The following is a 15,007-nucleotide window of genomic DNA, read 5'->3' as shown; positions in this document are numbered from 1 at the left end:
AATTTTTTCGTCCTTTGGATTCCCTCGATGGCTACGCCGCTGCTTGGCGTGCAATGCCTAATGATGTTTCTTTTTGCTTTATTTTTGTCTTTGTCACTTTGTTGTATTCAGTATTGCTATTGAGCAGGGCAAAATAGTGTTGCGTAAGTTAATTTAAACTACTTTTTACTACTATATCCATATTGCAAATTCTTCTTTCTTTAAAATTCCTTTTTATTTAGAAACTTAGCTTAGAACAAAAAAATAATATGGTAAATCTGTTAGGATAGTTAAACACTCCATTTGGGAACGAGTAGGATTCCAGATCGCCGGCGTATAGCAAAATTCTGACATATAAAACGTGTATGTAGTTTGTGATTGCAAAAATTTATACTTAAAATATAGGAAATATGGCTATTATAATTATCTCTTGATTTATCTTACAATAAAAAAATTGTGTTTTACAGTTCCGACGAATTATTATGACATGTAATAACACATTTTTCGACAATAGTTATCCCTTTTAGTCCACTAATTATCAAAAATAATTTCCAATTTGTCCATGAATAAGTTAACTAAAACGCTTAAAATATATAGCATATTTATTTATATCAAGAAGATATAATTAAAACTTTTGATAACAGTATTCAATTTATTCTATAAGCATTATTAAATATTAAAGCATTTTTGCTTTACGCAATCCGTTTAAACCTCTCGCCACCCTTGTTCACCAGATTCACCAGTTCACCAGCTATTAGGGTGGGGCGATTCCGGACTTTTTTCGATTCGGGATTTCTAATAGTGCGGACAAGTTGCCTTAGTACTTCCTGATTCCAATGTAACTTTTTGTTTTCAGATCGGACTGCATCTTCAACCCCAACTTCGGCCTTGAAATTTCGGAAATTCGCCTAAAATCGTGCAATTGTCTACCTATCGCCTGAAATACGCATCTCAAAATGTATGAAACAGAAGTTATTTGTCACGTCATTTGCTACCGAAATGGCCGTAGGACGAACCGTTCCCGGGAGTGAAAATGCGGCGCGCCACAGCGCAAGGTGAAAATCGGCTTGCGGCCACACTTCTTGACGTTGATTTCGCCGAGTGCTATCACTCACATTCATTTACCTACGCCAAAGGACCCGTTCGGATAGGTCTCCACACAAATATTTTTTCATCGAGTTCCTTCACTCTTGTCGGTGATTTCGCCGGGTTCTATCACTTACATTCATTTCCCTGCGCGATACGACACGTTCGGACTGGTCTCCACATAAATATTTTTTCATCGAGTTCCTTCACTCTTGTCGTTGATTTCGCCGAGTTCTATCACTTATATTCTCTCAACAGAACACAGAACTCAAAATGTCTGTATCTAAATTTAAATTTAGACAAAAATGTCCTGTGTTTGGCATATATCCGTACAATCTCTCTGAGTTCCAGTTACCTACTTACCAGGATGTTCTTTTGTGTTATCAGTTTGAAAGATTTCGTATAGGACGACTCCGAGGCGACAACTATGAACCTAGGGGAAAAGAGGTTACAGAAATAGTTGCAAAAAAGGTTGAAAATACTTTCAAAAAGTCATCTATTCCGATAGTTTCACACACCAGAGTTGTACAAATGCTCACCACATACCATAAGAAATTTTTGACACTTAAACAAATATTTTTAAGGAACCCAATAGGTTTGAGCTCTAAAAGAGACGACTTTGTCTCTTCTGCCGGAAAATTATTTGACATCGCTGCTTGTAAATGCATTTATTTTTCTTCTTGCACTTGTCCAAAGGCAAGGAAAGTTCCTATCAATGAAAACCATTTCTCTTGGACCAGAGAACCAGAAGAATTGCTCGCATTGGAAGTGTTGATCTACCTGAAACAAAAAAGATTACAAAGAAAAATGAACGTAAAGAAAAGCTTTCATAACGTCATTCAACATCAACACTTACCAGAAACGTATCAGCTAGAACACCTGACCATTCAGATCAGCCAGACTCTCATAGAGACGACAACAATGTAGGTGCGCCGCACATGGATTCTTCAAAAAACGATGCTGATGATGAATTTTCTCTTCCATCCTCTAAAACCAAACAAAACACACTAGTATTAGAACACACTGCTTCAGCTGCCCAAAGATTTGGAGTAAGTGATAGAGCAGCGGCCTTAGTTGTTTCATCTGCTTTTCTGGATGCCAAAAAAGCAGGTTTGAGCAGAGGATCAGGCTAGCTTTGTCACTGACAAATGCAAGATTAGTCGGGCAAAAAAAAGTGTTGGAGTTCCGTGAATATAAAAAACTAACTAACAATAATTCGCTGACTTACTTGATTTGTATTTAAACAGCATTCATTGTACCTTTAAAATCATTGCTTTCACAGAGACTTGGCCAAAGCCTCACATTTTTGATAATGAAATATTCAACAGCGAATTCGAAATCTATAGATATGACCGGCGATCATAGGAGGTGGTGTCTTRTTGGCTGTTTATTCTTCAATTCCATCTGAAGAAGTCGATGTTCCGCATGCAGACATCATAGAATTTAAATGCATTCGTATTTGCACTAATAGTGGCCATATCTACTTAACTTTATCTTATAGACCGCCTCACTCGGATATATCTGTTTATATGCAGCATGCTTCATTAATAAATGATGTTTTCTCAATAGCTAGTAATACTGATTCCATGATTGTTTTGGGGGATTTCAATTTACCGTGCGTATCATGGAAATCTTTTGATGACTACACCATTCCTATTAGTAGTCGCTTATGTTTTAACGAGTTCTTAGATAAAATGTCGGAATTGAGTCTTAACCAAATCAGTTAAATATATTGGAACAATCATACAGTTATGGCCCAGATATGATTCCCTCTGTCCAAATACATTCTCTTCCGACATAGGTAAACTGCTCCCTGACTGTGGAATGTTGCTTGTTGTCAAATTTGAAAGTTTTTCATCCTGGGAATTACTTCTGAGGTTATTAATCCGACCCAACTTGGCACAGACTAAGCTTATCTCTATAAAATATCAGAAGGTGTTATTTCCGGTCAATGTTCCTCAGATTTAGCGTCGATGCATCCAGGTAACATGTGCAAGTCTCGCTGGTTCACCGGTGCAAATATAATTATGATATTATACATTTCTACTGACAAACCACAAAGGAAATAAAGATTTTGGTCAAGTAAATACTTACAGTTTACTCACCTTTGTGACTCTCAATAAGATTCAACAGTTCAATCAAAGATGGCTCGCGCCATCTCTATGCTGCAATTCAAAGGTCGATATATGTACTTACCCGTTAAACTGCGCAATGTTGTCCATTCATCCATTCAACATAATGCTTTCTTTGCTCTTCCAGAAAACATTCTCCTTAGTATGATGACTGACGAACGGATAAAAGTCAGAAAGTTGACCCTTGACCGTCTTCTGGCAGCCAGAGAAGCAGAGTCTAACACTGTAAATGGAAGGGTTCGATGTAATAAAGTGCCAAAGCCGAATTTCAAAGCTAATAATTATTACGATATGATTAACTGGAAGACTATTACCTTGGCTGTTCCACCAGTTCTTTGTTCAGTTTCTAACAAATAACTCTTAAAAGGGCTCTCGGGTGACACTGCAGAGGTATGGAAATGTAGTGAATTCCCCTCTCACACCGTGGCAGTCGAGAGAACCGTCAAACTGGTGACAGAGGCATTTTCTAAAGTTATTGGCCCCCAATCTCGTGATCGTTTTATACGCTCTGCACTGAAATCTAGGCAACAAGTGCCAAAATTTAGTACAAAATGTGATTTTATCAATAAATTTGACACAGATTCAGACTAAACCAAGCCTGACATATGGTTGGTTGGTTGAGTTAGGCTTGGGAGGAACCCGAAGAGCAACCACCTCCACGCGGTGGGTTCTGGGTGACCAATACAGGTTAGCTGAGAGCTGCAACAATTTTCACCTTACGCTGTGGCGCGCCGCATTTTCGCTTGTATCTCGGGAACGGTTCGTCCTACGGCCATAATTTCGGTAGCAAATGACGTGACAAATAACTTTTATACATTTTGCCATGAGATGCGTATTGCAGGCGCTAGGTAGACAATTTCACGATTTTAGGCGAATTTCCGAAATTGCAAGGCCGGAGTTGGGGTTGAAGATGCAATCCGATCTCAAAACAAAAAGTTACATTGAAATCAGGAAGTACTAAGACAACTCTTCCGCACTATTAGAAATCCCGAATCGGAAAAAGTCCGGAATAGAGCCACCCTACTAGACATCTATGCAAGTGCATATGTTGTCTTTATGTTCTGCGTTTTGTTCCTCTTTCTTTCTCCACTTCTTTTCTCCTTAAAGTTTGCAGCCGCTTTCAGGTACACCTCCTATTTTTGGTTTTTAATATTTTGTAGCTATTTTTTGTTCGCGCCCAATTGTTTTGTTTTTGTGTATATTTTATTGTCCGATTGCCTGTATATGTTTGTTTTTGTACCCTTTTACATTCTTTTTGTTAAGTTCTCGCGCCCACTGTATGTTTTTTGTGTTTTGTATATCTTGTTTCTGTAAGTTTAGATTTTATCACCGCAGTTTTTGTTACTTCATGTTTGCATATATTTTTACATTACACTTGATTTCTTGTTTTGTGTCTTATATTTGAACATTATTATTTATTATTTTTGTCACTTCACCGTGTTTTGCTTAGTTAGGTTCAATTTTCGCGGCGGATTTCGTGAATTTTTGATTGTTTAAAACTTTTAACATGTATATGTCTTTGGTATATACATACGTATCTGTTTCACTGCAGATTTTCGCTATCAAGTTTTGTTGCATTTATGTACTCTTTGTTTGTATGTTGTTTCTTTTTTGTTTGCACTGTTTTAATGTTTGTTTCGGTTGACACTCACTTTTACTGTTGATGATTTTTATTTGTATAATTAGGAATTTGACCATAATATGTGCATTTGTCAACTCATTTTTTTACGTTTTTATCGATTTAGTTTGTGGGTCACTGCATTATTTTAATATACATAATTATATATTCTTTTTCTCAACACTTTTTTAATTTTGTTTACGCCTCGTATGTAAGTGTTTTTTTTTTTTTTTATTAACACTGGTTTTGTTTGTTCTGTTTTATTTTTTTCTTTCTTAGATTTTAGTTTTGTTTAAAATCCAATAGTGCCTTTCTGTAAGGCTCGTAGGACCATGAATAAGAGGATGCCCAAATCGTGATAACACCCACTACAATTTAAATTGTTAATAAAGCACTTACACTCGCGTTAAGTACCATTTATAAAGTAAAAATGCGATTTATTTCGGATAGATTAAATCTTATTTTACTTTTATAAAGTTATTATCGTTACAATACAAATGATTGTATATAAAAAACGGTTCCGAGGATAGTCAAATAATTTTTCGATTGGATTTTTGCCAATGTCTGATTCTCCTTCGGTTTATAAGGTAATTACAGCGCACGAGATTCATGACGGAAGAAAAACGAAAGTTGATATGGGCACAGGATCCTTGATGAGGGAAAAAATGTAAACAAACAATTTGTTTTAAAACAATGAATCTAATTTCACCTAATTTCATCAACTTAACAAATGAAAAAATGCATCCATTATTTCTATTATATGGAAAATATTTAAAAAAATTACAACTTTTATTTCAAAATACTATATGACAATCTTTTCTTTTGATAAATATTAAGCGATGTGAATTCTTGAATGACAATAACAGCTGTTTTTTTGATCTTTCTAACGGCAGTAAGAACACTGTTGGGTTATGAAATGCTTAAATGTAATCTAATCTTTTAAATTTTCGGTTTGATTTGTATAAATTTCATTATTTTATAATTTTTATAGTATATGTATAATGTATCTTTTTTACAGATCATAACAAAGTACAAATAGAGTGCTATCTCAACTTTATGCGGGTTCATCCGGAGATAAAGTTGCATTAAGACCACCCATCGCGGCCGAAAACGGTTGAGGAGCTTTGAGCGGAACTCTCCTCAAAATTAAATGCCCTAAAAGGGCCCACCAGGAGCCCTATCAAATGGAAAGAGGTAATTTTTAACCATAGATATTGGCATATGTATGTATTCATGTCCTTAGGAAAAACCAAATAAGGGCATGTGCAAGGAAAGCCAAGGCACAAAAGCTGGTGACAGGGGGCGGTCCCAGCTCAACAATTGAGCTCTCTGAAACGAAGCAGAGAGCGTTATATACGTTGTGGTCAATCGCTGTTGATGGGCTGGCTGATATACCAGCCATTGGCATAGAGGTAAAAATAGCAAGAACGACCAATACGAGTGTGCAGAATTTATAATTGTTTTTCTTTTTCTAATTTAGGAGAAGTAGTTTTCACAGCTGCACCATCGACTTCGGATGCGTCCAATGACTGCACCCCGTCAACGTCCCGGAGCAAAAAAAAGTCGGCGGACGAAATGTTCAGAAATTATATGGATTTAATGAAAGGAAAAGCCGAGAAGGACAGAGCTTTCCGGATTCAAACGTTAGATTTATTAACAAACACACAGAATCCATTAATAATTTAGCGGCAGCGATGGCTCAGATCATTGTAAAAAACACAGAAGGTTGTACAAAAAGGTGAAAATGTGCTTTTTTATGTATATATGAATTATTTATTGTTATGTTTTTTGCACAAAAAAGGGAAGGTGAAAAATGTTTCTTTTTATGTATTAATATTATTTTATTGTTATATTTTTTGTATAAAAAAGTGAAAATGAAAAATGTTCCTTTTTATGTATGTATGAATTATTTATTGTTATGTTTATTTTATAAATGAAATAAATGAAGTTTGAATTGAATTATACATATATTGGTACAATTTTAATTATCTAATGTGTTAATGCACCTTTGACGTGCTGCTCTGCCTCGAGTGTAATACTCCTACGAATGGATTTCAGAGACTGCTCCCACATTTTCAGGAGGATCGATCTTGCAATAATTGAAAAATGCCACGTTTTTGTAATACATTGTGAAATATTGTACAAGTATAAACAAATAATGCAGCTTTAGAATGTTTGTACCGCAATGTACGTTCTTTTGAAATGCAACGAAAGCGAAAACTCCAGACGCTCTTTCAATCGTGTTTCTTGTTCTTATGTGCTAAGTATAGAAATTTTGTTCATTTGGTGTTTCAGGGTTTACCACCGGTGTAGAAAACAGTCGCAAAACAATCAGAATGTTCAAATACCTTCAAATTTCACAAATTTATTTAATTTTCATTGTTTAACATTTTTTATACACTTACGCTTACATATTTTTTGCTAATATTTCAATCTGGCCATCGCTCGTTTCCAATTGATAAACGTGAAAACCTACTGAACTCGATTAGCTGCCAAAGTTCAGTAGGTTTTGACCTTCAGTAATTGCACTCTCACTTTCAGTGAGAGAGGAGTTAAACATCTCTTTATCTCTGGCGACTGCGAATGTAGCTAGAAAATATGCACCTTGTTATCCATTATCGCAAAATTATAAATATTAATACCTTACCTCTTTTCCTCCTCTCATTTTTTCATCCTAAGGTAAAATAGTCCAACTTCATCAATCATTGTTGTGCTCTTGTTTTTCTATGACCTGGTGAAAAGCGTATAACAAGTTAGATACTGATATTGCTCAATTAGAGATGAGACAAACTCAGCAGAATATCAAGCAGTCACAAAATAGATTTCACCACAGATTCGTCTCTATTAGAGACTTGAGTCTGCTCGCAAAATACCGGCATTAGTTTATACTAAATGCGATAAATCGCATGCATTATTCGTTTTAGTATTGAAATTTCATTATCATCCTGCATACGAGCATATGTATATTGTAACTACGGTCATTTCTATACATAATATTCTATTATTGTTATATGTTAAACCATTTTCGATATCCATCAAACAAACCAGTGATTTGCAGTGAATGAGTTAAACACAATTTTGAGCTACTTCCAGAAAAAAAATTTACTATAAAGCAGGTAAATTATTTAGGGAATGAGTAAAAGTGTGAATACTGTTCACTTACAATTATGGGAAAGAGACAGTTTTAACTTGTGTGCTGCTTAGCTTATGGGCTTTTTTTTACATTAATGTTAGGCCAATAAAAATAGTATCATCCATAATATTATCATTGCGTGCCTTTAACTRTTGGAGCAACTAATGTTGATAATGGAATCCAAGACCAAAATTCCCAATAATACATTGATGATAGCGAAGATCCTGTTGCCATTCAAATAAGAAATAATTTGGCAAATTTGTTTGCATCTCATATTTTATATATTTATTTTCACATTTATATATATTTTAGCATTAATTTATTAATTAAAATTAAATGTAAGATCGAGATACTGTTTTATAGAAGAAAAAAAAACAGTTTTGACATTTTAATGTATATTAGTTTCAATGTCACAAGTGCAGAGATCATTATTTTAATATTATCGATTATTGCAGAATATTTAGAGGTGCATCGATTGAATAACTCGTTAAAAAAAATGTTCATATAGTAGCGTTACGGCTTTCATTTGGTTATTCCGTTGTTTATGGGTGGTCAATAAATTCAGAAACTTTCGGAATATCTGTTCTCTTGTTTGATTAAGTCCGGCTGAATTTTCTGCATCTCTCGAAGAACTCGGCCCCACCGAAATATCTTAATTTTTAGCCCTGTTTGAAAATTCTCCTTCAATGCCGTACTCTTATTAGCCACTTCAAAGTATTTGTGCAATTTCCTCGTCGTCTAATCTATTGAAATAAAAAACACAATTTATATTTAATGTAAAAATGTATCTTTATTAAACGTTATAATAAATAAAAATCAAATTAACTTTAAATAACTGAACGGATCCACTTGAGTTTTAGGCCAAAATGAATCAAATGTTTTCTTGATGCAAGGTTTGCGAAATATTCCCAAGTGTTTGGTTTTGAGTTCACAATACTTATGAATTCGCTTGTGCGCAATTCTCTTGAGCCATTTAACCCGTAACGCTATAAATCAAAGGATAGAAAAACCATTATGAAAGTATTAAGAGTTACTATTATATTATACAGCAAGGATTTTGTAACTAGTTCCAATAATGATTACATATGATGAAGAATCAGAATATGCTCATTTTAAACCGACGTACGAGCGTAAATTCAAAAAAAGTATTACTGATTTATAAGCGATAAAGGGCGAGTAATAGCGTGAATAATAACAAAAGCAACATATATTTTTGGATGCGTCGAGATGCGGGGTTAGGTATTGTGGCGAACACAAATGCCAGAAAAAATATAATCGGAAATAAATTTGCTAGAATTAATAGACAGTTACAAGAATTTTCGAGAAGCGATGTTTTGGTAGCTATCTACAATATAAGGGCTGAAGCATTGTGTAACAGATACAATTCTAACTACAGTTTTGCTTAGTAAATACAGAGAATGTAGATTTATAGAGAAGGTTCATCGTGTGCAAGTTGGGCATGCTGAGAAGCAGAGTATTTTACAAAGAAGCTGATGCAGTTCCACTTGTTTGAATAGCTCCGACGTCGAACCTTCCTTGTGTTTGTTGACGTGCGTTTTTTGCTGCACAGAGTAGGGTGCGTATCTTGGCTGCAACAAGTTAGTGGTCGGAGTCGATGTTAGGTCCTCGGACCGTGCGCACGTCTAAAACACTGGACACGTATCTTCGGTCTGTCACTCTATCACGACATGATCGATCTGGTTGAATGCTTTTCGATCCGGAGACAGCCATGTAGCTTGGTGAATTGTTCTATGTTGGAATTTAGTATATAGTATATCAGGCCCCGGTTAAGTCGATCAGGCTCAAAACACTTGTTAATTCTTCATCGTAGAGGCTGAATTTACCAACTGTTGTGCCAAAGATATCTCTTATTCCAGTTGCGAAACATCAAAACCTACCAGATCTAATTAAGTATCAAAATTGGGTAGGTGAGTGGCTCTCTCATTTCCAATGACCGTAGAGTTGGGCATTTCTTTATCTCTGGTGGGAATGGCAAGGCGCTGTCAACCTGCCTTTGGAGCCCCTTGCCTTCAATGTGAGACGCATTTGTTATAAATAAATAAATGACAGTAAATTATTTTACAACTGCATTATACTTACCATAGCATTCGTGCTTTCCTGTTTTATTTGCTTTTCTTCCACGAAGCGCAGGTGCTCTTTCATTCGCATGATCAGCTCAAACCTTTGCTTTGTTTATATATATAATCTCAACTCTTGAAAATCTTAGGATGTAGTGTTAGCATTTAAGGTACTTATAAATTTTAAATTTTGATGAGCAACACTTTAAAATATATTAAATAATGCAAGTGTTTATGTTATTTAAGTGATTATATTGAATTACATTGCATATCTGTTCAATTTTATTGGGGTGTTACTAGTTGTTTAATGTTAAATCAGTTTTTTTTTTGTGTAATATTTAAACACGCATTAATTATTTGTAAATTTTTGAATATAATAGGATAGAGTCCTGGGTGGTAATTTGTCGTTTGACATATACAAATTGACAAATCGTTAGCAGATATATAATATTAAAACATCAATTGGAAATTGAGTTCTCAATATATAAAATATCTTGGAATTGTATTTCTAAATTAAAATTATTGGTAGAACTTACGAATGCAAACCGTTTTATGTTCTCTGTCTGTCAAAAAAAAAAAAATACATTCAGAAGAAAGCTCACCACTGATAAATCTAAAATTAGGGTTGCATTTTATTTATAAGAACTCACTACATAAAGAATATCTGAATATCAGAAAGTGATATTTTTATGGGCGAAATATTGCACACTATGGCGTTAAAATCAAATATTGGTAAATATATATCATTAATAAATAATTTGCTTTTATATTAAGCGACAATATTTATAATTTTTGTTATTTGCTTTACTGAAAATCCAAGATGCCCCCTCAGAAAGCTACTACGGAAAGATTTTCTGCTGTATATACTGCGATTATCAGTCTCGAATAGAGTTCTGCACGTCACTGGTAATGCGGCTAAGAGCGCAAACAGCGAATTCCGTAAACCCGTGGCCCGAATTAGCTTATACGACCTATCTTATGGGAGCGCAATGTAAATGATCCGCCTACACCACTTCTACCTTCCGCTTTACCTTAGAAACGTGTCAGTCTCGATATACTGTAGTAATTATAAAAATTGTCTTCAATATGTTTGAAATTTTCTTAAACTAACTCAAAATCAGAGTCGAATACTATTATTTATAAATATATAAACTATTTTTAATAGTTTTTTCTCAGTTTTGATATCTTATATTATGAAAATTGTAATTGAAAACTTAGATGTGTACAAAAATACATATGCGTGTTGAGTAATGGCAACATTGTTCACATGAAAACAAGCAAAGATGGCTGATTTCTACGGGAAGGGAGTAGCGTTTTTCGCTATAATTGAGTGGTGCATCTTTGCCGCTTTGACGCGGAGTTAATTACTGTTTTATTTTTTTCTAATATAAAATTGCATTCCTTATTTTGCCCTTTAAGGATTTTGTATGGCAGTGAGAAGGTCATCAACACCACATTTACCGTACGGGTCTCAATTACATCCAGCTTCTGGATTATATCTGAAATTCAGAAATATATTTTTATAAAGCAAATATTAATTTACATATTTATATAATAATACATTATTAACAAATATATGTCCCAAGATGTACATTTAGTTTATACTAAATGCGATAAATCGCATGCACTATTTGTTTTTGTATTGAAATGTCATTATCATCGTGCATACGAACAGAAATAAGCATATGTATATTGCAACTATGTTTACTTTTATACATAATGTTCCAATATTGTTGTTTTCATTTTAAACAATTTTCGATATCCATCAAACAAACCAGTGATTTGTAGTGAATGAGTTAAACACAATTTTGAGCTACTTGCAGAAAAAAAAATTTATTGTGAAGCAGGCAAATCTTTCACGGAATGTGTAAAAGTGTGAATACTGCTCACTTCCAATTATGAGAGAGAGACAGTTGTGACTTGTGTGCTGCTTAGCTTATGGCCATTGTATAAACCTACAAGTAACCAATCCTTCACTTTTCACTAAACATACCCAAAAATCTAGTACAAATTAGGCACTTGGTACGGGTTACCCCTAAATATTCTACTACAAATTACCCAAATATTCTGCTACTAATTAGACACTTGGTACGCGTTGCCCCCAAATATTCTAATACTAAAACGTTCAAATGTCTCAAATATGCTATAGTGTATTGCCGTGTTAGGTTTTAAAATTTATAACTTTAACAATATTTTTATAAAATATTCACATATTTTTAGATTATTTAAATTCGTAAATATTAAATTTAATCAGTTTTGTTCAAAATATTAATTATTGTATCAATATATTACCTATTAAATGTTTCCAATTTTATAAAAAAATATTTATATAATATTTGTGTAAAAACCAAATATATTGTGCAACCGTGTAATATGTCAAATCATTTCAACGAACATTTTTTTAAGCTTAAGAAGCTCAGGAAAGTTTAAATCATTATTTTAAGTTTGTTTTTAGAAAAAATTAAATCATCATTCAAAGAGATATTCAGCGCATGTAAGTATATTAAGTTAATTAAATTTGTTAATATTTGGGAAATGTCCAGGTGAGTTTTATGTATAAAAATAATATAATTATGTACATAATATTATCGTAAGTAAATAAATATGTAAAGTTAGTGCAAATAAGTGAACAAGAAGTGAATAGGGTCATCCTAAATCGTGATTTTATAAAAAGGGAAGGTTTAAAATCGTGTTGTTAAATTTAAAAAAATTAATTTAAAAGTATTTGCTTATAGTGTATGTCAAAGTGTATTCAACAAAGTGAACTAAGTATTTGACTTACGCTTATTTGATAATAAAATAGTAAACAATTCACGTATTTGTTTATATTAACCCGTGAGTTTTTATTTTTTTGATCTTGAACAATATGAAACCATTTACTTTACATACATATATATGAAAAATAGAGAAATAGAGACAACCAATTTATTTGTTCACAACGTTATAATGAATTCATATTTATTTTACAAACAGACGTGTATAAATACTACTACTATAGTGCCTATATATATACGTCGTAACCAGTACCCCGCCAAACTATTAGAAACTGTATGCCGATGTTTAACCGACTCTTTAAATTATAATAGTTATTATAATTCTTTCATATAGTTCATTCAAAAGCATAAATCATATAAATCAAAAATTAAATTAATAGGTTTGTTTCTAATGTTGTATTGTTGTTGTGATATTTTTGGTTCAACTGTTTATTTTTAAATTGTTACTGTTAATGTACGTATTTTTTGTTTAATTTCAATTAGGCGGCACGAATGGATCAAGCTGCTGGACGTAACAAATCCAACGGCTAAATATTTATTTGCGTGCCAAAGACATTTCTCGTTAAAGATGAGGAAGGGACGGCGTATCTTCTGATCAGCTACACCGGATTTAAATTTAAAAGTAGTATCACCTGCTGTTAGAGTAGATAAGGCAATAGGTTGTAGTGGACAAGTAGGTAGTGTATTTGACCAACACGAACAAGACATTATAGAATTAAGTAGTGCAGATTTTAAGCCGATGCATCTCAGCTCTTCTCGAATTAGAACACTAATATGTTTGAAGTTGAGACTTTGGGTAAATCCTTTCAACCCCTATATAATGAAGATCATACATATTCTTTCTCTTTAGGTAACTCTCAAATTGTTAGCACTTGGGCAAATAGTAGGCAAATGCAAACAGAAGAATATTTAACAGAAAGGACACCTAGAAAAAGAATGTATCGGGAGGAGTTAGACAAAAAATCGCAGGAAATAGAATTTTTAAGCAATAAAGTGAGAGTTTTAGAGAATAAAATAGAAATTTTAGAAAATAATAAAAATTTGTCTATAGTAGGGCAGGAAGAAAATAGACAAATTTCAGAGCTATGCGGCAAACTTCCTCCACATCTTGCGATATATGTGAGAAATTGTTTAAAAATTGCACCCCGTACTTCGAAGGGTTATATACATATATGATACGGAATTAAAAACATTAGCTCCGCCTGTAAAATTTTTATCACCTATTGCATTCAGGTATTTACAGCCTATTTTTAATTGGCCATCGCAGTCACTTGCTCGAACAATTTGTTCAGGGTTGGCCACGTACCCTGGCTGCAATTTTAGCAGCATTAAAGCCCTGGAGTTGAGAAGCCGTGGTTTCACTGAAATAATGACTCGGAAGTCATTTACTTCTTTGATTCTCCTCACCTTTTAAAAAGTACACGAAACTGCTTAGAAAATAAAAATAATAAAGTCGTTGTAAAGGGGCGTCCAGTTGAATGGTCGGATATCATTCATATATTCATATATGGTACCCCAAACGACATTAGTTGCACCCATAAATTGGAAATTAGCGTGCAATTAGCTACTCAAGTTTTTAGTCACTATGCTCGCCATTTATAGCTCCGGGAAACTGAATACTTCTAAATCTCCATCTTTTATTAACACAGCCGAGTTTGTCCTTTTTTTGTGATAAATTATTCAATATTTTTAATAGCAATATCTTTGGAGCAGTGGGGAATTTTAAAGAACCCTTTCGGCAACTGCGGACCAATTAAAATTCCTTAAAGAAGCAGAGGAGTTTCTTAACTCCACAAAAGTGTACGATTGGCTTCTAAATATAAGTACCTTAAGATGTTTGTGGCGCGTCTGGTCACATAAGGGATTCACACATCTAATGACTAGAAAACTGACTCAGGATAGACTGGAAAATTTTTTCGGACATATACGCAGAGGAGGGGGATTTGATGTGAGAATAACTCCGCAGCGTTTCTCATATCTTTTCAGACAAGCCTGGGGCATAGGATATATTCGTTGTGTAGTTAAAGGGAACTGCGAACTCTTGCCAGTTGACCAGTGTGAGTCATTTTCTAATAGCTCCCTCAAAAGCGCCTGCAACGACGCTTTGGTTCAAAATACCTCTTAGCAAGCCTTTCAAAGTTTACCAAGACCTACCAATTCTACCTCATTTCAAAATATACAAATCGAGGTAAATGTGGACGTAGATG

General features: G+C 33.9%; 1 long non-coding RNA gene across 1 annotated transcript; it reads right to left on the bottom strand.

The window, feature by feature from the left end:
• Nucleotides 1-8,718: 8,718 nt before the first annotated feature.
• Nucleotides 8,719-10,258, bottom strand: LOC108975302. The gene is made up of 2 exons (XR_001993859.1): nucleotides 10,049-10,258; nucleotides 8,719-9,976 (listed from the first exon to the last, which is right to left on the bottom strand). It is a non-coding gene; the product is annotated as an uncharacterized LOC108975302 (long non-coding RNA).
• Nucleotides 10,259-15,007: the final 4,749 nt, after the last annotated feature.

This window comes from Bactrocera latifrons, unplaced genomic scaffold (assembly GCF_001853355.1).
Source record: "Bactrocera latifrons isolate USDA-ARS-PBARC rearing strain unplaced genomic scaffold, ASM185335v1 scaffold_632, whole genome shotgun sequence".
In the NCBI taxonomy this organism is placed as follows: domain Eukaryota; kingdom Metazoa; phylum Arthropoda; class Insecta; order Diptera; family Tephritidae; genus Bactrocera; species Bactrocera latifrons.
The sequence above is the reverse complement of the archived record's forward strand: the minus strand, read 5'-3'. Positions and strand labels throughout refer to the sequence as shown.